This window comes from Ovis canadensis, chromosome 5, assembly GCF_042477335.2.
Source record: "Ovis canadensis isolate MfBH-ARS-UI-01 breed Bighorn chromosome 5, ARS-UI_OviCan_v2, whole genome shotgun sequence".
NCBI lineage: Eukaryota > Metazoa > Chordata > Mammalia > Artiodactyla > Bovidae > Ovis > Ovis canadensis.
This window is the reverse complement of record NC_091249.1, coordinates 41,448,174-41,472,004: the sequence shown is the minus strand read 5'-3', so window position 1 is coordinate 41,472,004 and position 23,831 is coordinate 41,448,174.

Genomic DNA, 23,831 nt, shown 5'->3' with positions numbered 1-23,831 from the left:
CCTGCCCCACATTGTTTCTGTCTTTTTTTTTTAGTGATTACTTCCTGTTTTTTCTAGTGCATAAAACATCTGTGATTTGCTGCAGGCACTCAGTATTTACACGGAGAGACTCACAGCAGGTGCCACTTACCAAAAAAAAAAGGGCTCCTGCAAGCATGAGCACACCAGTGTTATTCCATGACCCGGGGGTCACACTGCTGTACTGCACAATGTTTAGCAAGGGAAGGCTTCTTCCATCAACAACTGATAAAACAGTGTTTTGTCTGGTAGGCTAAACTTTTTATGAAATGATAAACTAGTATCTAGACATGTTTGAAAGTGAACACATGTGCTTTCAAAATTATGGGAAGATACCTAATTCTGATTTGCATCCTGTAGTTAAAAAAGCCTATCCCCCTCCCTCCAAAATAAATAAATAAATAAAAAAAGAGAAATCTAGTAATTTTCTAACACTGACGAATAGTCTCCCTTGGTGTCCCCAGGCCTCATGCTGCAAATCCACTTCCTTGACTTTGAAGTCTGGGTCCTCTAAAGCTGTGAAATTTCCTGGATAACAAACAACGCTGAGGAAACTGTGTTGTGAGCAAATAAATTTGATAGCCACGGGACTTGTAAATGTAGTTTACATGTAACACTCAATAACAGTGACCAAAAAGGGGTGTGTGACATTTTCTCATAAAGGTCCTCATTCTTTAAACAGCTTGTTAATAATTCAGTTAAAAGTCATATAATGGAGCCAATTATAGTTTGTGAATCTCATTGGCTTTCTCCTAGTTTTCCCGCATCCTCCACTAAAATACCTCGTGGAGTTTGCTTTAGCCTGGCTCTCTACAGCAATATTCCACATTCAACATGCCCTCCTTCAGTGTTTTTGTTGTAACAGATTGGGAACATAAGATGCAAGCAATCCAAAGAATGTCCAGGCAATACCAGGACTTTAAAAACTGCTTTCCCACATATGGCCAACAAATTATGTGTCTGGAGTGTTACAGGTAATCCTTTTGGGTGATCTAACTAAATCGATATAAATGATTTTATAAATAAAATAATACAAAATTGGAAGATGAATTTCCAGTTCATGAAAGAAGATGAAAGAATGAAGTTTTGTCTGGCATGCCATGCCTTTACCACGTGTTTATAGAGAGAATACCATCAGTTTATACCCATTCAAAATTATTAAAGATATTTTGATTTTCACAAACAATAGTCTTATCTCACAATCCCCTTCTTACTTTCCCTTTCCCCTACCTCCACACACACATCTGGTTCCTAATTAAGAACTATATTTAGCCCTCAATAATAGGATATAAGATATTCCTGATCTGTCATTTGGTTAATTGCAGTTAATGATAATGTTTGCCTTATATTCTAGGTACTGCTTAACTCCCCTAAAACCTTAGGAATCTGTTCATAAAAGGCACAGGTGGACCTTAGGCAGAGCCCTGGGCCTGGAGGATGGAGCACACCCTTGTCAGTCTCATTGCTCTGGGGTGTAGATACTATATCCCATCCATTCCTTTTCCACTAACTCCTTTCTCCGTTTTGTGTATTAATCTTTCCCCCAGTGGAATTATGCATACACCCCCATTGTAGCAGGTACTTAGCATACTTATTAGCTGTCAGCATTTCCCACCAGCTTCTTGAGGGCAGGCACCTGATCTTTTTCATATGTCTGTGTCTAAGGATTACTCTATTGATGATCAGTCATCAAAAGGATAGATGTTGACATGATGGTTAATCAGGACAGTGAGGGGTGCGTAATAGCTACAGAAGGCAGTCTCCAATTCCCAGGAACCAGGGACCATAAATGGACACAGCGTGTAAAATCATCCAGAGTATCAGAGTGACAGAATATGCTAGTTATGCCTCTAACCCGCAGCTTCACTCCTGACTTTCCAAAATGGTATAACAGAGAAATTAGGATTAGACTGGATCAGAGTCTATGAATTAGCATTCCCCTTCTAATGATATCAGTACTATTTGGACAAAATAGGACAATTTCCTTAACCTCTCAGATGCAATTTCTCCTACTGGAAATATTGGGATAATAGTACCTACCTTATAGAATTAATTGAAATATCACATGTAAAGCATTCAATGCAAGCTCAACAAATCTTATTTCCTTCTTCTTTACTTTCATCCGAGGAGTTTCTTTTCCCTGTGGTATGTCTGATATTTAGAACCTTGGCCTTGCTGTCAATATCTAAGCAATGATCGTCTCAAGGATCAATAATCCTTGTTTAGTTATAGTGTTTTTCACAGGTTCCCCAGCCACACTTATCACTGTGAGGGGTTTTTCTGAAAGGTAATTTCAGTTATTCTACACAAAGCAAGATTATTCAAGGAGACAAAGGCATTGACCATCTTTTCTTTGCTTCTTGTTTTCCTTGACCCATATGGCAGCTTTACCAACATGCTCTATAACTGCTTCATGTAACTTAAAGCTGGTTTTTGGCAAGAAGATAATGAATCCCACCTAGTTCACTTTCCTTGATCTGAAGGAGAATGTTTCTCCTGATTATGTTTACAAAATTTTATATTGTGGTAAAAAGTTATAACATACATTAAACAAATATGTTAAAATATATAACATAAAATTTATCATCTTAACTATTTTAAGTGTATACTATAATAACATTAAGTATATTCATATTGTTGTACTGAGTTAGCCAAACAGTTTGTCCATTACAGAAAAACTTAAACAAACCTTTCGGTCGACTCAATATAACAGAAATCCAGAACTTTTCTTCTTGTGAAACTGAAATTCTATGCCCATTAAATAATAACTTTCCATTTTCTACTAACCTAGTACCTCTGATTATATTTTTAATTGTTGGTTTTGGTCTAGTTTAAGATATGGTGATGCAGAAACATATATTTGGTAATAGAGTATCTTTAAAATATAGTCATCTTTCATCGGAAAAATATCTATGTTCACAAAAGTTATGGTACATAGAATGCTCATTTTCTGCTGCACTTAACATTAATAATAAGAGTAATTACCCAATAAATATGGATAAATATGGATCTTACCCATAAGATGCTGGATGAATGTTGTAACCTTGGGCTGTGATTTGATGGAGAAGGGAAGACGTAGAATGTGAAAGGTTGTTTTTCCTAAAAGATGGTGATTTTGTCAAAGGCAAGTGGATTACACGCTGTTTAACCATGTAACATGATTCTTGAAATCATACTCGGATAATTGAGGACAAAGTGACTTTTTTGGCATTTAATCTACCACTTTTCAGCCTCATTTGGTATATTCAGATTCAGTCTGTATTAATAATTAAAGACTTATTTTCTTTGAATAAGTTACAACTTAGAACACTAATTGTTAAACATGTACCACAATGAAACCATACAACTTGAGAAAACAATGAAAGAACTTTACTTCAAATATTTAGTTATAATTATTATGACCATATTCTGCTTCCATTTTCTGATTTATCTGCTAACGTTTCATGATTTCAGCTAGAAATATAAATCTGAATAGCACATTTGCCTAGGACTGCCAATATTTTTCTTGGTAAAGAGCCACTAAATATTTTCTTTCATTGTCATTCTCCATATATGAATTAGCTCTTAAACATTAAAAACATTATCTTAAAAAGGTTCCATTATAATCTAACCCTGAAATGATAAGAAACAAAGAAATACCATGCTACAAATGGGGAAATACTATAAATTCCATTATATAAGCATATTCTTAAAAGATCTATCTCCTTATATATTCTTCTGATACATTTTGTCACGATACACATAATTAAGATGTCCTTAATTTTATTACTACACCAGATTTTAAAACCACAATAGAGAACAGGATTTATTGTTGCATTTCTTAAAGCCAACTCATTCTGACAAGCTAAGGTCACTTCCATTTAAACCCCAAAATGTTTTCCTCCCTTAGGAGTCTGGGACATTATTATTGTTTTGTCAAGAAAGACTCGTGAATGATGCAGTCTTTCTCAGTGAGAACATGAAAGGTGTATTCCACGGTGTCCTGGGAAAGAGATGATGCCTCTTCCACAGACTTGGTGGAGGATTCACTGCCAGCTTCTTCACGGTGTGAACTCCTGATTGAAGTGCCAGCTGTGATCCTAGGTTTCAAAGAGACCTTGGAAATGGCAAAGCAAGACCCTGTGTTCCGAGCTGACAAAACCCAGTTGACAAGAGAAGCAGTAGCTATTCTTTCAGAATGCTCATCATGGGGAATGTCATTGACAAAAAGAAAAGAGTGGGGGAGGGAGGAGAAAAGAAGTCTTTTGTGTGATATGACCTGACAGACCTGAAATCAAATTATAATGCCACAGAAATAGGAATTTTCTTTCTTTTTCATTGCACGGAAGACATTATTTTGTCAATATAGATAAAATAAGTAGTTGGAAGAATATTTTTTTCTTTAGTTAGCCTCCTCAATATAATTGGATTTTCCTTGGCTCATGGTATTAACAGAACTATCTGTGAGCAACTCTTGGCCTGATAGGTGTAAGGAGATTCCAGAGAGTTCTAAATTATACCCAAACTGTTACCCCTGTCACTGCAAGGTAGAGTTAAAAGGCCTTTGCAACTACCCAGCAATGAAACAAAATAATTTCTCCCATAGGAGACTGGATTGTTTATTATTCTTAACCTCCAAGCACTTTAAAATAATTTTTTCCCCTCTCTTTTGCTGACCTCAGCCATGGAGAAAAATGTGTATAAGGCAGTTATTATTTTGCATCAAAACTGTTGATATATCCATTGCTGTCCCTTGGAGATTTCCATTCTCAGACGTGCAGACCACCCTCATGCACAGGTCTGATCTGACCTCCCCTATGGTACCAGAGTCGGATCCTCAGTACTCAGAGCTGCTCCAGTGGCTGACCATGAGACAGCAGTCTGCCCATGCCCAAGCTTGCTGTGCCCAGAGTCACAAGAATGGCTTTATCAAGAGTGTGTCATGCAGTCCCAAGCCATTAACAGGACAGCAGTGTTCCTCCTCTGCCAGAAGACCATGTGGAGGGCAGCATTATGCTCAGTCACAAAGAGATGGCCCCTAGAGGCTCCAAAACAGGTCAGGGAAGCCCTTAGAAAATGCAAACTCTGCTGCATTTGAAAAATGTGTCTTGCTAAATTCAATGTACTCTGGACCTTCCTTTTAATCTCAGAATTGCCTCTCGAGATACTGGACAGTCAGTTAGTATTTATTTAGTGACACAAGGCTGAGAAGATGAATTTCTGAATACTTAATTTTAAAAATAAAGATAAGCAGCAAAGCTTGTGATGTTATAATCAGGTTCTTATCTGTAAGACATTTTTGAATAAGGTAGGGTGTTAATAACAATCTGTTTATACTAGCTTACACTGGTTTTGAACACTGGGACATTTCTAGGGTGAATAGATTAATTTGTATCTTTTACTGAGCAAATGGTAGAAGTTTGATTGGCTTTGTTTCTTATGCCAGAAACCTTACAGAAAGCTGGGAGGTCATCACGTGCATTGCTGCCTCTGAGCCTCTGATGATTCCAGTCATCTCAAAGGGATAGGGTTTTGCCCTCTTGCTTCTGATTTGTTGGCAATAGACCTTCAGCTAACAGTATATCTGCTCAGCTGAAGATGGAGTGCTAATCTAGAGGGACTCGAAATGGCTCTGTCATTTTCTAGATGACAGCTCCTATTTTCCACTGGCTTCTAGCACATGTGCTATCATCCATCTATGTCAGGAAGACACTTGCTTATCTGGTTGCTAGAAATGCTTTTGTTAAAAACACGTAACTGCAGTTCATCAGTCTTGTGAGCAAGTTGTTGATTTTGCTAAACTAAGTTTAAACTCTACTGTGGTTTTGTGATATGACATCTATTTTTATTAGATATTGTCATGATTATTTATAGTGTCTTAGAAATACACTAGAGTTTACAAAAAGGCAAGTTAATCAGCCAGTTGAATGGTGCAAAACAAAAGTTTTGGGACTACAGTGTACACATGTTAACTCCATTTTTTGGCACCTCTTAATTAAGAAATTACTTACTAAAAAAGGGATAGAAGTTGAATCATGACCACAAGAAAACAAAATTCAATGCAAATAATGTGTATTTTACCACCAATGATGGTATTTAAAAAACTTTATTATATAAAACTGGTGATCTAATTATAACTCATGAATTACTGTCATATATCAAAGAATATGATCAGCAAATATCCTTACTTTTTTATTTAAACTGGAAAATATTTATTTTGCTGATATTCTTTTGGTTTTGATCAGCTTGTTCGTGTCCTCCTGGTTCAATTAAGACTTGATCACTCAGAAGTTGGGCAAACCCTATCTAACTGGCCCTAACCTTTAAGGAAGCTTCTGAAGAGTTCATATTCATCACAACCAGCTAAAACTGGTTCACACCACTTTGGCATATATTAACTCACAGTCAGTAGGGTTGTTAACAGTGCTCAAAGCAAGGAGATATCACAAAATCTTTCAAGAGTGGTACCTGGATGTCAAACTCAAGTGCTATTGCCAACTGGCCTCTCTCATATTTGCCAGTCTGGATCAACACTTTCTTTCTCTTCTCTCCCTTCCCTTCACACAACACAGACTCATGGCTCTCCTGCTGTTGCTGGGAGCCTGCCACATGGCCTGATTAATGGGCATGGGTGAAGGGGCAGGGAGCGGCAAGGGGTGTTCACTCAGCCAAGCACCTGCCTACTTTCTTTCAGTCCTGAGTGACTATCACAGTCACCAGAGTAACTTTTGTTTGGTAAGAGCTGTTTTAAGATTTGATGCCCACCAGAAGTTCTGGCCTTGTAGAGGACAAATGATGCCAAGGGCCAAAGCCAGTACTACAAGGCTTTCCTGAGAGGGTCTAGTTGTGGGTGGGAAGTTATAAGGTGGCTTCTGGGTGTGCAAACAGCCCCAGAGTTCTCTCCATGCGTCCATTTCAAACTGATGAAGTGAATGCCAAAGAAAGGATAGGGGCTTGAACATTATAATATTACAAAGATAGTTGAATACCATTAGTACTGGAGTGGGGTGCCATTGCCTTCTCTGCTCCTCATTCCTAGTCACATCCAAATGCAAGAAGGCCTGCCATTATTTAAGGGAATTTCTTCCTTTCTTTCCTTTCTTCTTTCCTCCCCTAACTCCTTCCGTCCTCCCTTCTTTCTTTCTTTCCTTCCTTCTGTTTTTCTTTAAAAAATAGTATGCGTTACAAAGTCTAATAGCTCATACTTAGAATATATAGTAATATTTGAAGTATCTAGAAATATCAAATAGTTTAAAAAGAAGTAAGAAAATGCTTTGATTATGACCTTTATGTAAAATACAAATTGAAACTTCCCACTTAGAAGTGTGTTAAGGCCCAGGGAAAATGAAGAAATCAAACCCAGGTAAATATGGGAAGGGAGGAGGGACAAATCCTATTGTTTTCATTCTTTTGAGTTCTATCGCATCAAACAATCGATGCAATTGATGGCAGCCAGCTAGCAAAGTACCACTGAATGTCAGTATCATTTTGTAGCAATGTGTCTAATAAGTGCTCTCCAGTCCCATTTTCCTGTCTGTAAACTGGAGTCACACAGCCTGCCAGGGCTATTGTGATGATTCTTGGTGAAGCAAGAAACAGAGAAGTTTCAGAAAGGAGTATTTTTATTTCAGGGTTAGGGTTAGGTATCTTGGCACAGTGCCTGCCCTGTAGCCCCCAGCTTCTGAGGCTTTGTGGATATACTTGAGTCCATCACAGCCACTGGTGGCATACAGGAAAACAAATCACAGGACACTGATCACTTTAGGAAAATCCCATGTTCATCCTGTTTTACCATTGCAGAAGTCTGTGGGATAACCTTAATATTAAATGTGCATCAATATACTCCTTGAGCTCATCTGCCCTGAGATTTTATTTGCTTCGGTTCCCATTTCTTTCCCTTTAGGTGGAAAATATCCTCATTGGTGTTCATGTTTTCCATTTCATCTTGTACTGTCCCTTCTTTCCTTATCTTATAGACACCAAATGTCCACCGCAGAGTTAAGAATGTACCACCCCTCTTCCCAGGACAGTTGAAAGTAATGGAGAGGGATATACAGTGAGCTGGTATTATTTTGTGGGGCTGAGCATTACAGATTTTTAAAGTTGGGGAGTTTTTAAGCTTTAGTTGCTTTCCCCCTAGCCAATACCAAGTACTCTGACTCTGGGTACACAGTAGCTAGTATTTTAATTATTATACTAGTGCTTTTATCAATGGTTTCATCCCCATTTGATTGAAGCCTATAAAGGGAGCTGGCCCCACAGTTTCTCCAGGGAAAAATCTGATCCGGCTAGTTCTGCTAGAGGCTACCAATATTCTGCTCCTTCTGCCCCCACAGATTCTGCTCCCACTAGGTCTCTCTTGGCCACCACGGACTACCCATTCTTCTCCGTGTAATTCTTTGCACATAATTTACTTTGTATTTTTCTCTCATTTGTATACACCCAGGATATACATTCCTGGGTAAAGAACGCTTTCTCAGTATACATAGCCAGCCCTTATTCTCCCACTGGCTGACGATGAAGCATCCTTCTCAAGCAGTGTGGCTATAATCCAGTGTTTCAAACCAACATCAGGTCTGGTGTGAGTTGCATACTTCATTGTTATGCCCAATTTGATATCGTAAAATGTCCAATTTACCCGACTTACAAATTTATAAAAAGCTACTTCTTATAACTAGTTATTAAGTTTTAGTCAATTCCCCTGGAAACGAGTGGTTTTAACCGTTTTCAAAGATTTCTGTGAAATTATATTTGACTGCTGTGAATTTCTGGTGTTGTTTAGCTTTATTCTGGCAGCAAATATTTGACTGTGGCCAGGAAAAGCTTATTAATGTCTGGGTTTTCCTGTACTTTTGATCTCTGGCTTTTGGAAATGCACATTGTAACTGTGTTTTGAATTATAACTGTAGTGCATAACTTAATGTTAAGAATTTTATAAACAATCAACTGGATTTCATGAAAACATACAGAATAGAGCCCATTGCCCTATGGACCTCTCAGAATTTACAGATACTTTTATCAAGTTCAACTCAAAGAATATGTTGCATATGTTTCAAAAAATTTGGATGTCTCATGGCTACCTCAAAGATCTCTCTTGGTAAATGTCAGACTGCACTTGAAAATATGTGGATTCTTTTAAAATATCTTTTGATATTGATTTCCAACATAATTTCACAGTGATAAAAGAACAAAGTCTTTATGATTTCAATATTTTTAGGCCATGAAAATTTTTACACCTTATGTTCCTGGATATGTTCCAGTGTCTTCTGGTTTATAGTCTATGGGAACTTGAATAGCATTTGTATCCTGCTATTGTGTGAAAACTGTATAAATCTTTATGTTGAATTGGTTCATGGTACTTTTCAGGTCTACTATATCTTCTACTTTTTGTCTATTAATTCTATTAATTTTTGAGAGTTTGGTGTTGAAACTCCAACTAAAAATATTTATCTGCTTTAAAAAATAATTGTAAAGTGTTCTGCCTGGAGAATCCCATGGACAGAGGAGCCTGGTGGGCTATGGTCCATAGGGTTGCAAAAAATCAGACATGACTGAAGTAACAAAGTATATGCACATAGTGGTACTATATGTAATGTGGTTCTGTATTTTCCAAGTTTCCTATAAGTGTGTTACCACCATTTAAAAAACAAAAGAGAAAAAAAATATTTATGAAAAAAAGTTGTATAAAGATCAATAAAATTTTTTTAAAAATTTGAGAAGTTTCAGCATTTGAAATGTGAATTGTATACAGAATTGACATCCAATGAGGAACTAACAAACCTACTACATTAATCAACTGGGTGAAATAATAACAGTTAAATATAACCTTAAACTAAATATAAACTAAAACTTAAAAAAAAAGTGCCTTAAACGTTGTCGAATTTTCCAAATAACTTTGCTATAAACTTAAAGTAGAGAACAGAAAACAATATTTGGGAAATCTGTAATTTGGCTAATTTTTCTTTTGGCTAACAGTCTTTCAGCAAACTGGCCTTGAGCAAGTTGATTTTAGGTGAACTAGTTTCTCAAAAATAAGCTTTTGGTAAATGATTGAACTTAAAAAAAATTGATAAGTTGGTCATTTGGTCACTTGGCTTTCAGAAAATCGATTTTTAGGAGATTAGATTCTTCTACAACTTCCCAGAAATAAATGATGAATGGAGCAAGTAAAAGGTAGTAGATTAGGAGCAATTATGAGTGCAAAAGGACATTGTGTAATTTTTTTCCCCTTGAGTACAGAAGTTGTGACTATAGTCTGAATTTGAAACAAAACATTAAGTACTTCATTCTACAAATTAATAGAATTACCAGGAGTTGGGCTTATTAAAGAGCATAGCCAAATCAGAACTGGCTCTACCATCTATCGCCAATATCCCCTCTCTTACACTCCACTTTCCTAGACTGGTAGGTTGCAGTTTGGATGTTTTGCAGAAGTACAATGTTCTTGGAGGAAGGCTGTTCCCTCCCTAAATCCAAGGGAACAGAGAGCAAACTCCAAAAGAATTGTACTTAAATATTGGGGATATACACAGAACGGAAGACATATTTATTCCCCCTTTGGACGTCTTGTTGGTCACTGAATTTACTGAAACAATCTTGTGCCACTTGGACTAAAGAAAAGAGAATTGAAGAGAGACAGTGTGGTGGGGAACTGCCAGGAGGACAGAAGTTTCTGGTTTCTCAGTTTCTGAAGTAGGAGTAATGATGGGGCTTGCATATGTCAGCTTGTGCAAGATTTGTCTGTGTTGCAAAGACGAGAATGGAGCACCATCTTGATGGGATCACTAACATGTAGAGAGCAAAGACATGGGAGAAATGTAGGAAGCACAGCTCTGCCTGGGGCCCACTGGAGAGGCAGGCTGGATCTCATAGAGGACAACCACTACCCAGCGTTGGCCTCACTGGACGGCTGCTGCTGCTGCTGTTGCTGCTGTTGCTAAGTTGCATCAGTTGTGCCCCACTCTGTGCGACCCCATAGACGGCAGCCCACCAGGCTCCCCCATCCCTGGGATTCTCCAGGCAAGAACACTGGATTCTCCAGGCAAGAATGAGCAGGTTGCCATTTCCTTCTCTAATGCATGAAAGTGAAGAGTGAAAGTGAAGTCGCTCAGTCGTGTCTGACTCTTAGCGACCCCATGGACTGCAGCCTACCAGGCTCCTCTGTCCATGGGATCCAGGCAAGAGTACTGGAGTTGGGTGCCACTGCCTTCTCCATCACTGGACAGCAGTCACATCTAATTAAGAAGACAACTGTTCTCTTGCCCATTTTAGTAAGGAGATGTTTCTGACTTTCCCTTTTACTTCTTTCATCCTCCAGACACTGGATGAGCCTATGACTAAAAGGAAGAATGTGAATAAAGACAGTATACCTTCACATCCCCCATCCCTTCTCCAAGCTGTTGGAAATACAGATTCTGTGTAGCAATGAAGGTGGAGAGGTGACAGACTACATGGAGTCTGAGATTAGAACTTTCAGAATGAATAGATGATGACACTATTTTTTGTAACTATATCAAAGGAAGCTATAGAAACCTGGTTTAAAAAGGAGACCTCTAAATAAAGCACAGGTAAGGACACGTACAGGAAGATATAAAACACTTTCAGGTTTAAACCTCAATGAACTGGACTTCCCAATAATCAAATTATGAAAGTCCATGAAATGAATCAGCTCCAAATAGTAGAACCAGAATCAAAGTGTTTGCAAAGGGGATAGAGAAGAGGAATTGAGTTCAAGAGAAATTTAGGGGAAAGAATTAGCACATTTGGCAGCAGAGAAGATATAGAAAGTAAGAGCATAGGATAGTTCAATTCAGTTCAGTCGCTCAGTCATGTCCGACTCTTTACGACCTCACGGACTGCTGCACACCAGGCTTCTCTGTTCATCACCAACACCCAGAGCTTGCTCAAACTCATATCCATTGAGACGGTGATACCATCCAATCATCTTACCCTCTGTCGTCCCCTTCTCCTCCTGCCTTCAATATTTCCCAGCAACAGGATCTTTTCCAAAGAGCCAGTTCTTCTCATCAGGTGGCCAAAGTATCGGAGTTTCAGCTTCAGTATCTTCCAACCTTCTAATGAATATCCAGGACTGATTTCCTTTAGGATTGACTGGTTTGATCTCCTTGCAGTCCAAGGCACTCTCGAGTCTTCTCCAACACCATAGTTCCAAAGCATCAATTCTTCAGTGCTCAATTTTATAGTCCAACTCTCACATCCATACCTGACTACTGGAAAAGCTTAGCTTTTGACGAGACAGACTTTTGTCGGCAAAGTAATGTCTCTGCTTTTTAATATGCTGTCTAGGTGGGCTTCCCTGATAGCTCAATTGGTAAAAAATCCACCTGCAGTGCAGGAGACCCCAATTTGATTCCTAGGTCAGGAAGATCCACTGGAGAAGTGATAGGCTACCCATTCTAGTGTTCTTGGGCTTCCCTTGTGGCTCAGCTGGTAAAGAATCCGCCTGCAATGCGGGAAACCTGGGTTTGATCCTTGGGTTAGGAAGATCCCCTGGAGAAGGGAAAGGCTACCCACTCCATAATTCTGGCCTGGATTATTCCATGGACCATATAGTCAATGGGGTTGCAAAGAGTCAGAAACGACTGAGCGACTTTCACTATAACTTCACTAGGTAGGTCATAGCTTTTCTTCCAAGGAGCAAGTGTCTTTTAATTTCATGGCTGTAGTAACCATCTGCAGTGATTTTAGAGCCTAGGAAAATAAAGTCAGCCACTGTTTCCATTGTTTCCCCATCTATTTTCCATCAAGTGATGGGACCAGATGCTACGATCTTAGTTTTCTGAATGTTGAGTTGTAAGCCAGCTTTTTCACTCTCTTCTTTCCCTTTCACCAAGAGGCTCTTCAGTTCCTCTTGGCTTTCTGCCATAAGGGTGCTGTCATCTGCATATCTGAGGTCATTGATATTTCTCCCTGCAATCCTGATTCCAGCTTGTGCTTCATCCAGCCCGGCATTTCACATGATGTACTCTGCATAGAAATTACATGAGCAGGTTGACAATATACAGCCTTGACTGTACTCCTTTCCTGATTTGGAACCAGTCTGTTGTTCCATGTCTGGTTCTACCTGTTGCTTCATGACCTGAATACAGATTTCTCAGGAGGCAGGTAAGGTGGTCTGGTATTCTCATCTCTTGAATTTTCCAGTTTGTTGTGATCTGCATAGTCAGAGGCTTTGGTGTAATCAATAAAACAGAAGTAGATGTTTTTCTGGAATTCTCTTGCTTTTTCTATGATGCAATGGATGTTGGCAATTTGATCTCTGGTTCCTCTGCCTTTTCTAAAACCAGCTTGAACATCAGGAAGTTCACGGTTCACGTATTGCTGAAGCCTGGCCTGGAGAATTTTGAGCATTATTTTGCTAGTGTGTGAGATGAGTGCAATTGTATGGTAGTTTGAACATTCTTTGGCATTGACCTTCTTTGGGATTGAAATGAAACTGACCTTTTCCAGTCCTGTGGCCACTGAAAAAAAATTTTGAGTTTTCCAAATTTGCTGGCATATTGAGTGGAACACTCTAACAGCATCATCTTTTAGGATTTGAAATAGCTCAACTGGAATTCCATCACCTCCACTAGCTTTGTTCGTAGTGATGCTTCCTAAGACCAACTTGACTTCCCATTCCAAGATGTCTGGCTCTAGGTGAGTGATCACACCATCATGGTTATCTGGGTCGTGAAGATCTTTTCTGTACACTTCTTCTGCGTATTCTTGCTACCTCTTCTTAATATCTTCTGCTTCTGTTAGCTCCATACCATTTCTATCCTTTATTGTGCCCATCTTTGCATGAAATGTTTCCTTGGCATCTCCAGTTTTCTTGAAGAGATCTCCAGTCTTTCCCATCCTATTGTTTTCCTCTATTTCTTTGCATTGATCACTGAGGAAGCCTTTCTTATCTTTCCTTGCTATTCTACGGAACTCTGCATTCAAATGGGTATATCTTTCCTTTTCCCCTTTTGTCTTTCACTTCTCTTCTTTTCTCAGCTATTTGTAAGGCCTCCTCAGGCAACCATTTTGCCTTTTTGCATTTCTTTTTCTTCAGGATGGTCTTGATCACTGCCTCCTGTACAATGTCATGAACCTCTATCCATAGTTCTTCAGGCACTCTATCAGATCGAATCCCTTGAATCTGTTTGTCACCTCCACTGTGTAATCATAAGGGATTTGATTTAGGTCATACCTGAATGGTCTTGTAGTCTTCCCTACTTTCTTCAACTTAAGTCTGAATTTGGCAATAAGGAGTTCATGATCTGAGCCACAGTCAGCTCCCAGTCTTGTTTTTGCTGACTCTATAGAGCTTCTCCATCTTTGCCTGAAAAGAATATAATCAGTCTGCTTTTGGTATTGGCCATCTGGTGAGGTCCATGTGTAGAGTCTTCTCTTTTGTTGTTGGAAGAGGGTGTTTACTATGACCAGTGCATTATCTTGGCAAAACTCAGCTAGCCTTTGTCCTGCTTCATTTTGTACTTCATGGCCAAATTTGCCTGTTATTCCAGCTATCTCTTGACTTCCGACTTTTGCATTCCAGTCCCCTATGATGAAAAGGACATCTTCTTTGGGTGTTTGTTAGTTCTAGAAGGTCTTGTAGGTCTGCATAGAACTGTTCAGTTTCAGCTTCTTCAGCCTTACTGGTTGAGGCATAGACTTGGATTACTATGATATTGAATGGTTTGCCTTGGAAACAAACAGAGATCATTCTGTCATTTTTGAGATTGCACCCAAGTACTGCATTTTGAACTGTTTTGTTGACTATGAAGGCTACTCCTTTTCTTCTAAGGGATTTTTGCCCACAGTAGTAGGCATAATGGTCATCTTAATTAAATTTTCCCATTCCAGTCCATTTTAATCACTGGTTCCTAAACTGTTCACTCTTGCCATCTCCCATGTGACCTCTTCTAATTTACCTTGATTCTTGGACCTAACATTCCAGGTTCCTATGCATTATTGCTCTTTATTGCATCGGACTTTCTTCCATCAACAGTCACATCCACAACTGGGCATTGTTTTTGCTTTAGTCCTATCCCTTCTTCTTTCTGGACTTATTTCTCCACTGTTTTCCAGTTGCATATTGGGCACCTACCGACCTATGGAGTCCATCTTTCAGTGTCTTATCTTTTTGCCTTTTCATTCTGAGCATAAGATAACTTGCGGATTTCTGGCTTTGGTGTCTTATGTTGAAGTTAACTCAAAGACTAAAAATATAACTGGAAAAGGAAATAAAATTTAGGATTGGTGTTTGCCCTGATTATAGAGAATCCTGAAGGAAATAGCAAGAAGGGATGACAGTAAATGAATGTATAGCCAGAAATATATGTATAATACAAAACAAACACAAGTATATGTATATCTAACATATGTATGTATATATATCCACAAATGCACACAAAATAGCATGAATATTAAATCATATGATACAAAATGGATATGTAGGTTATAACAAATAGAAATAATGGTTTAGAGTGTAATATCCCTAATCAAGAGAGATTTTGTATAAGATGTTTCAGTTTTGAACATACTTGTCTACTTTGTTGAAAGTCTCTTTTTCATTATCACTTTCTCCTTCAATTTAGAAACAAGAATTTTATTGTTTTGTTTTAAAAAGCCGATTTTTTTTTGGTTTAGAAGAATAATGTATATGCATGCTAAGCTGCTTCAATCATCTTCGACTCTGTGCTACCCTATGGATTGTAGCCCACCAGGCTTCTCTGTCCTTGGAATTCCCCATCCATGGAATTCTCCAGGCAAGAATACTGGAGTGGATTGCCATGTCCTCCTCCTGGGGAACTTCACAACCCAGAAATTGAACTTGCGCCTTCTGTGTCTCACTGCATTGGCAGGTGGATTCTTTACCTACTGAGCCACTTGGGAAGCCCCCAGAAGAATAAAACCTCCTCATAGTAGAGAATCTGCAAAATATAGAAGAGAATGAAGGTGCTCTTTCTCATTATATAGACATTTTATTGTGTCTGTTTGAATGAAAACCTCACTTTGTATCCAGGTTATAAGACTGGAAACAGGTTGAAAGGAGTGAGAGAAACTGTTGACTTTTGTAGAACATTCTAAGTATAGAATAGATGAGATTGTGAGTCTGCAATACGCATGCCCATGTGTTGGAGGTGGTGTTGGCGGCAGTTATATCAAGTTAACAATGACAGATTTTGTGCTGTTAATATGAAAATAGAAAGTGTGAGTGTGTCCCAGATACACGACAGCATATTATTTTTGTTCAATGGAAATAGATGTTATGAAGAGATTGAATCAGAAGTAAACCTGACGGAAACAGTTTCACTATGTTATACACTGTGTAAAAATGCAAATTCTTTTTCTCTTTTTAGCTTTAACTTCAACTTCTATAAGAAAATATAAATGTAATATATGTATATATTTTAAAGCAATAAATAACATACATCAAAGAAAGTAAATTTTAAAGATAAAAATCTGGTGTCCTAGATACTTCTAGAACAAGTGATTTTATTTAGCCAAATTGTCTCCCTTTCTTTTATTCAATGCCTGGAACGTAAAAACACAGGTGGAATCAGAAGTCAAGAGTGAACTAAAGTGACCGTAGAATCTGAAATTATGAAATTGACTGTGTCTTTCCTTCTTTATGATATCCTTTGTAAAATTTCCAGGGGAGTTGCCATTTTTATCGTTCTCATTTGGAGATATGCAGACTAATGTGAGATCTATCTACACTATTTCCTCACTCTTCTTAAAGTCACTAATTTTTCAAGTTTTCAAGTCTTAAGCCCCCATGCTTAGGATTTCAATGTAGTTCAAATCAATTCAATAACATACCAGTCATGACTCAATCAGAGAAGCAGAACCACCAAGATGAATCTATTTATGTATATGGATTTCCTCTTTTCCTGCTTTCCTTCATCCTTTTTTTTCTCTGGCTTCCTTCATCCCTTTCTTCCTTTTTCTTTCTCTTCCTTTCTTCCCTTCCTTCTCATCTATTTATCCATCTATTTATCTATCATCATCTACTTAATGTTTTTGGTTTTATTGTTGTTTTCAGATATTCAATTTACTTGCAGTGTGTTTTGGTATTATAAGCGGTTGGGGAGAATGGATCCGGGTTTAAAATATTATGTTTTAAAATATTAAGATTCCCATTTCCTCTTTATCCTATTACTAGAGTCAATAGTTTAGAGGGTATCCTGTCCACTCTTTTCTAAATCAGAACTTTTTGGCTCTATAATAGGTGCAGTTCCATCTTTTACTTTTTTGTATGAAAAGACTCATGTTATTTATCTTCTCTTAATGTCTTTTCCTTTTCACCTTTCTTAGATTAGGTTACTGGATACAGAGTCTGAGGTGGAGAATTGGCTGCAGAAGTTTCACTGGGGAGAGCCTTTAGGGGCTCCACCTACAACACAGTGAGGCAGGAAACACTGGGTGTTTCTGGATGAGACTGGCAGGCTCAGTAGTGTAGATTGCCCTTCCCAATGTGTGTGGGCATCATCCAATCCTTTGAGGATCTCAACAGAATAGTAAGACTGAAGGATTAGGAAATCTCCCCTTTTGCTTCCTGCCTGCCTGCTTGAGCTAGTGCCTGTCCCTTTCCTGCCTTTGGACTGGGATTTACATCTTCAGCTCTCATTCTCAGAGCTTTGGATTCAGACTGGAATTACATCACTGGCATTCCTGTGCTTCCAGTTTGCAGATCTTGGGACATCTCAACATCATAAAATGAGTTAATTCCTCACAATAAATCTCTCCATATACCTATATATCAGAGAAGGCAATGGCACCCCACTCTAGTACTCTTGCCTGGAAAATCCCATGGACGCAGGAGCCTGGTAGGCTGCAGTGCATGGGGTCACTGAGGGTTGGACACGACTGAGCGACTTCACTTTCACTCTTCACTTTCATGCATTGGAGAAGGAAATGGCAACCCACTGCAGTGTTCTTGCCTGGAGAATCGCAGGGACGGGGGAGCCTGGTGGGCTGCTGTCTATGGGGTCGCACAGAGTGGGACACGACTGAAGCGACCTAGCAGCATACCTATACATATCTATGTGTACATATACCTGTATGTATTCCATTGGTTCTGTTTCTCTGGAGAACCCCTGACTAGTACCTTTAGGCAAAAATGGATATTTTTTGGCTAATGTAACTTGACAGTCTGTGGATGGCTGGAGTGAGGGATTCAGATGATGTCATTCCGTTCTTGTTTCTCTCCATCTTTCTGCTTGGCTCTTATCTGAGTCAGCTCTCACTTCAGACAAGCCCTCATGATGACTGGGGGTTCTGCCAGCAAACCCAGACTTTCTTCCTTTTCATGAAAAAACCCAAAATATAGGGCTTCTTTTCACTACCAGCTTCTAGAACACATCTGGGCCTGAGTCTTATTGGCTAAAGGATAGGATACAGTGATTAACTGGCTCAGGACCTGTGTTCACCCTTGAAGTATGTGATGTACCTACCTGACTCAAGAGTCAGAAAAGCAGGCTTTATCGAGGTAATTTGGGGTATGAGAGGCAAAAAAGAGGAAAAGTATGCTAAAAACATCCAATAAAAAGAACAAAAGACTTCTAAAAAGGACCAGGCTATATATTTTCTATTTTCAGTTAATTAAAAAAAATTTAAAATTTCCTGCTACATCCTTGGGACCTGCATTAAATGTTGGAACACAGAGGAGAACAAGATAGGGTCCCTGGTTTCAAAGAGCTTGTATTCTAGTGGGGGAGGAAATGAAAAATAAACAGATAAATACGCAACCTATTGTCCCAATTATCAATTTATTGTCTCTCCAAATCCTCCCTTCTTTGCCTAGGTTTAGAAAGCTAAAGCTGGACACTGTGAACATTTCTTGTTTTCCAGCTTCAAAATGTTAAACTTCATTAATACATGTCACAGGGCAATATGATAAGGCAGGATGATATTTCCTTTCAGAGTTCCTGCCATCCATTATTATTATTCTATGAGAAAGCCCAGCAGTTCCTACAGATGAGTTCTAGCTGCATCCTTAGGTCAAGCTGTCCCTGCCATGGCCACTTCTCATGGGTTCTGGTCTGTCCAAACTCCAGCAATGGCAGGCAGCACAGGCCTGGCCATACCCTCCGACAAGAGCAGACTTCTAAAGGCCAGTAATAGCTCATACCCATTGGTAAATTTTCCTGGCTGCAGACAGTCTACATGTTCCTCTGGTAGCCATGCCCTTTCTGAAAATGTCTGAATCCCAGCCCTAGGAAGGGGGAAGCCCTCTTAGCCTTTAGCTCTGATAGTGTTTCCGCCTAGAGGTAGTTGCTACCTTTCTGCATAGGCTGTATCTAGAATCCTCAGGGTCCTCATTTACCCCTTTTATTAGTTAACTGCCTCTTACTAGTTTAAAAATTCTTTATATTAAAATTCTCTTCTTTAAATATATGGTGTTGTTTCTGTCTCTTGACTGGGCGCTGACTAACATACAGGTCATGAAGTGATAAGCGCTAGGAAGAAACGCGTTCTAAAGGAAGAAAAGAAGTGTTCTGAATAGGGTCATCAGGGAAGGATTTTGAGGCCTGAATAGAGCAAGGATATGGAAATTGTAGAGCAGAGTATTTTAGAGAACAGCCAGCACATCCAAAGACTCCAGGGTTGAAATGAGCCTGGCATGTTCAATGAAGAGCAGAATATTGGTGCAACAGCTGGTGAGGGTGTGAGCGGGAGTGGTGGGAAATGAGGTCAGAAAAGCAGTCAGGAGCCAGATTATGGAGGGCTTGTAGCGTCATGGTGAAGAGTTTGGATTCTGTTCTACAAGCAATATGAAGCCACTGGAGGGTTTTGAGCTGAGAAGTAACTTGACCTGACTTATGTTTTTTAAGAAACCTCTTTGGCTTCTGTGCAAAAGAATCAACTGTGGTAGGTAATGGGGCTATTAAAATAATTCATGTAAAATGATGGAAGTTTAGACTAAGTGAAGACATAGAGGTAGTGGGAAGTGCTTATTTTCTGGACATATTTGAAGGTAGATGTAATTCTCCTGGTAGACTGGGAAATGAAGTTGCCCGTAACTGAGATGGGGAATGTGAGAAGGAGCATGTTTGGGATTTTTCTGGGTCAATTATTTAGTTTGGAAGAGTTTTAACATACATTAAGTTTGAGAAGTCTACTAGAATTCTAAATGGAGCTACTGAGTAGGAAATTTGGTATACAGTTGGGAATTCAAAGGAAAGTTAGAGACCAGAGAGGTACATTTGGTTATCATCAGCATATAGACAGTAATTTATATGATGGAAATCCTAATGCAGGTAGGTAAGAAAAGTCTGAGAATAGAGCCCTGGATCAATGAATATTAGGAGCTTGGCAATAAGAAGAAAAACCAGCAAAGAAATGGATGGAAGTGCCTGAGGAGCAAGGAGGTGAATCGAAAGAAAACATTGTTCTGAAAGCGAGGAGAGTATCTCAAGAAGGAAAAAAAGATTAAAATTCTATGTACCCAGGGTTTCTCAGCAGAATAAGATAGAACTTGTGGTTTGATCAGAGGACTTAGTAATATGAGGTCAATGGTGACCTTGACAAAAGCTGTTATGGTAGACAGGTAGGGACAAAAGTCTGACTGAACTGGGTTCAAGAGAAAAGCAGGAAAGTGAAGTCCGCTCAGTTGTGTCCAACTCTTTGTGACTCCATGGACTGTAGCCTACCAGGCTCCTCTGTCCAAGGGATTTTCCAGGCTAGAATACTGGAGTGGATTGCCATTTCCTTCTCCATGGGATCTTCGACCCAGGGATTGAACCCAGGTCTCCTGCACTGCAGGCAGATTGTTTACATCTGAGCCACCAGGGAAGCCCGAGAGACAGGCTTCAAGAGAGAGGTGAGGAAAGGCAGCGTAGCTATTTCACAGGCATACTGCTGTAGAGGGAAAGAGAAAAGTGAAACAATTGTTGGATAGGTGTGTTTGATTAAGAGAGATTGTGCAAGTATGCATTCACAGCAAGGGTCCACTCAGAGGGAAAACTGAAGATGCAGGAGAGAGAGAGTAAATGCTGGTTAGACCAATATCCTTGCAAAGATGAGAGGGCTAAATCCTATGCATAACCGGTGTGCATGACCCTTGACAGAAGCAGACAGTTTATCTGAATACATGGCAGATTACAGACATCTGTACTAAATGCTCTTTTGATAATTTTTATTTCCTTAGAAAAACAAGTGCAAGGCTTTTAGTTCAGATGAAGGAGTGGGGAACAGTGGTTTGAGGTTTGTGAAGTGAATATAATGTGAAAAATATTGTCTGGGAAAATGGGAGAATGAATTGCTAGAGAAATATATAGAATTCAGGACAATGAACGTGTGAAAGCAAGACAGCACATTTTACTAAGTAAAATCAATTCCAGGAAAGCTGGAAATATCCCTTCCCCTATGCTGCCTATTTCATCCTTGAAATATGCACATCACAAAATCTATCTCAACAGTAAAGGCCTGAACCATAGCCATTCCACCATTTAAATTTCTGCCTATCATCTGCCTATGGGAAGAGAGAACTGGGACCAAGGCAGATAGCTGACACAGGTACGCTAGATGAATTAGAAAGGTAGAGGGACCCAGACGGTTGTAAAAACTTTTTCCAGAATTTGATGCTTAGGTTTCTTGGGTAAATAGAACAATAGATATTTGAAACTCAGATGGCTTCTGTCCCCAATCCAAAAGAATCTCTGTTTGAGACTGGCTTTTCAGATTTAGCAGTTTGTAAACTTATTCTGCAGAGAAGGCAATGGCACCCCACTCCAGTACTCTTGCCTGGAAAATCCCATGGATGCAGGAGCCTGGTGGGCTGCAGTCCATGGGGTCGCTAAGAGTCAGACACGACTGAGTGACTTCACTTTCACTCAAGTCTTAAGGATAGGCAGCCTTAAGTCTTGTAAGTAGATGGAAACTAATTTATTCAAGCCATTTCTGTATCCCAAATAGGTTAGTATGTTCCAAGTGGCAGGAGAAAGTATTTGTTGAAATAGTTTTCCCCCACTATGTTGGAACAGGCTTTTTCACAATAAAAATATCAAGTCACTGAATCCTTAAATCAACTTAACCAGTTAGGTATTTGTGGTAGAAATCTTTTGGTTTCTCATCATACTTTTTCTACTGGGAGCTCCACTATCATTATGATTTTGATTGAACACTGTCTGCTAGCATAAGAGTGTGATGCAGCTGATTTCTCAGCATTATATTTTCTCCTTGAATGGGCCAATAGAGTCTTGTCTAGGAGTTGATATGTGAGTGGGTACTGAGAGAGACAAGGTTTGTATTTATTCATTAATTAATTCAATAAATATTAATTAGTATTTACTATATTTCAGACACTCTTCTAGGTTTTGGGGATAAGAAAGTGGGCAAATCAGTCTCTCTTCCCAGGAAACTTTCCTTCTTCTGAGACTGAGCACAGAAAGAATCATTATTCAGGAGGTACCACTTGCTGTGGGGCTTCCCCTATGTCTCAACGGTAAAGAATCCGCCTGCAATGCAGGAGATGCAGGAGGCCTGGGTTTGATCCCTGGGTCAGGAAGATGCCCTGAAGAAGGGAATGGCTACCTCCTCCAATATTCTTGCCTGGAGATGCTTATGGACAGATGTGCCTGGTGGGCTACAGTCCATGGAGTCGCAAAGAGTCAGACATAACTGGAGCGACTCAGCACACACACGCACCACCTGCTATTGCTTGTTTGTTCTGCCGAATCTACCAGAGAGTGCAGGTAGCATAGAGGAAAACTGAACCGGGGCTGAAAACACACAACACTAACAAGTCAGTCTTGCACACTTGGTTTCAGCCAGACTTTACATTAAATGTAGTCCTCAATCTTTAGGTTGCGTTTATCTTTTCTATTTAACCTTAAGCCAGTTTGAGTTGAATTTCTACTTATACTGTACAAATTTTTTAATAAATGCCTGTGAATAGCCTAAAACCCTATAAGGTGTGGAGCGGGTACAGAGGAGAAGACAAGACATAAGATCTTGGCTTTATGGAATCCTTTAATGAGGAAGGCAGATAATAAAGACATGATTAATAAAATTTCAGATAGTAATATGTGCTTTGAAGAGATTTAGAAAGGCTAATGGAGTAAACATTAAATGTGTGGTTGTGGAAGAAGGTGGAGACAACTTTATTCAAAATGTCAAAGAAAGTCTCTCTAAGGAATTGCCGTTTGAGTTGAGATCTGGATTGTCAGGGAGCCAGGCATGTGAAAACATGGGGCATGAGTTTCCTAGTAGGGAAAATATAAGTACATTGTCTCTGAAATCCAGATACACTTGTTATATCAAGCTTCATAAAGAAGGTCACAATGAACAAGGTGGGTGGGGAAGATCAATTCATGTAGGCTCTCTTAGAATTTGCTAAGGATTCTGGATTTTATTATAATTGCAATTCAAAACCATTGATAATTTTGTAGTAGAAGCATAAACTTAGTTGTTCTATGTTCCAAAAACTATTCACCTTGTTATATAGAACAAACTATAGTGGGACAAGAGGAAAAACAGAAGGGAGACCAGTTAAGAGTCTTTAATCCAAGTGAGAGATGTTGCCAGCTTGAACTAGGGTGGCTGCAATAAAGACAGAGGAATTGGTGGCATCAGGATACATTCTTCGAGCAAGTAGGACCTCCTGATAGATTGATTAGATATATGAATGAAGAGTGGGAGAGATGAAGAGTGGGAGTAGAAGGTCAAGGAGACAATAATGCTGCTTCCTAGGATTTTGGCATAATAAACTGGGTGAAAAGTTGTGAGACTAAAGGAGATGGAGATGATCTGGGGAGGAAAAGTTTGACAGGACTGATAATGGGATGAATGGGTAGGTGTCACAATTTCAATACGAAGTGTCAAGTGCGAAATTCTTC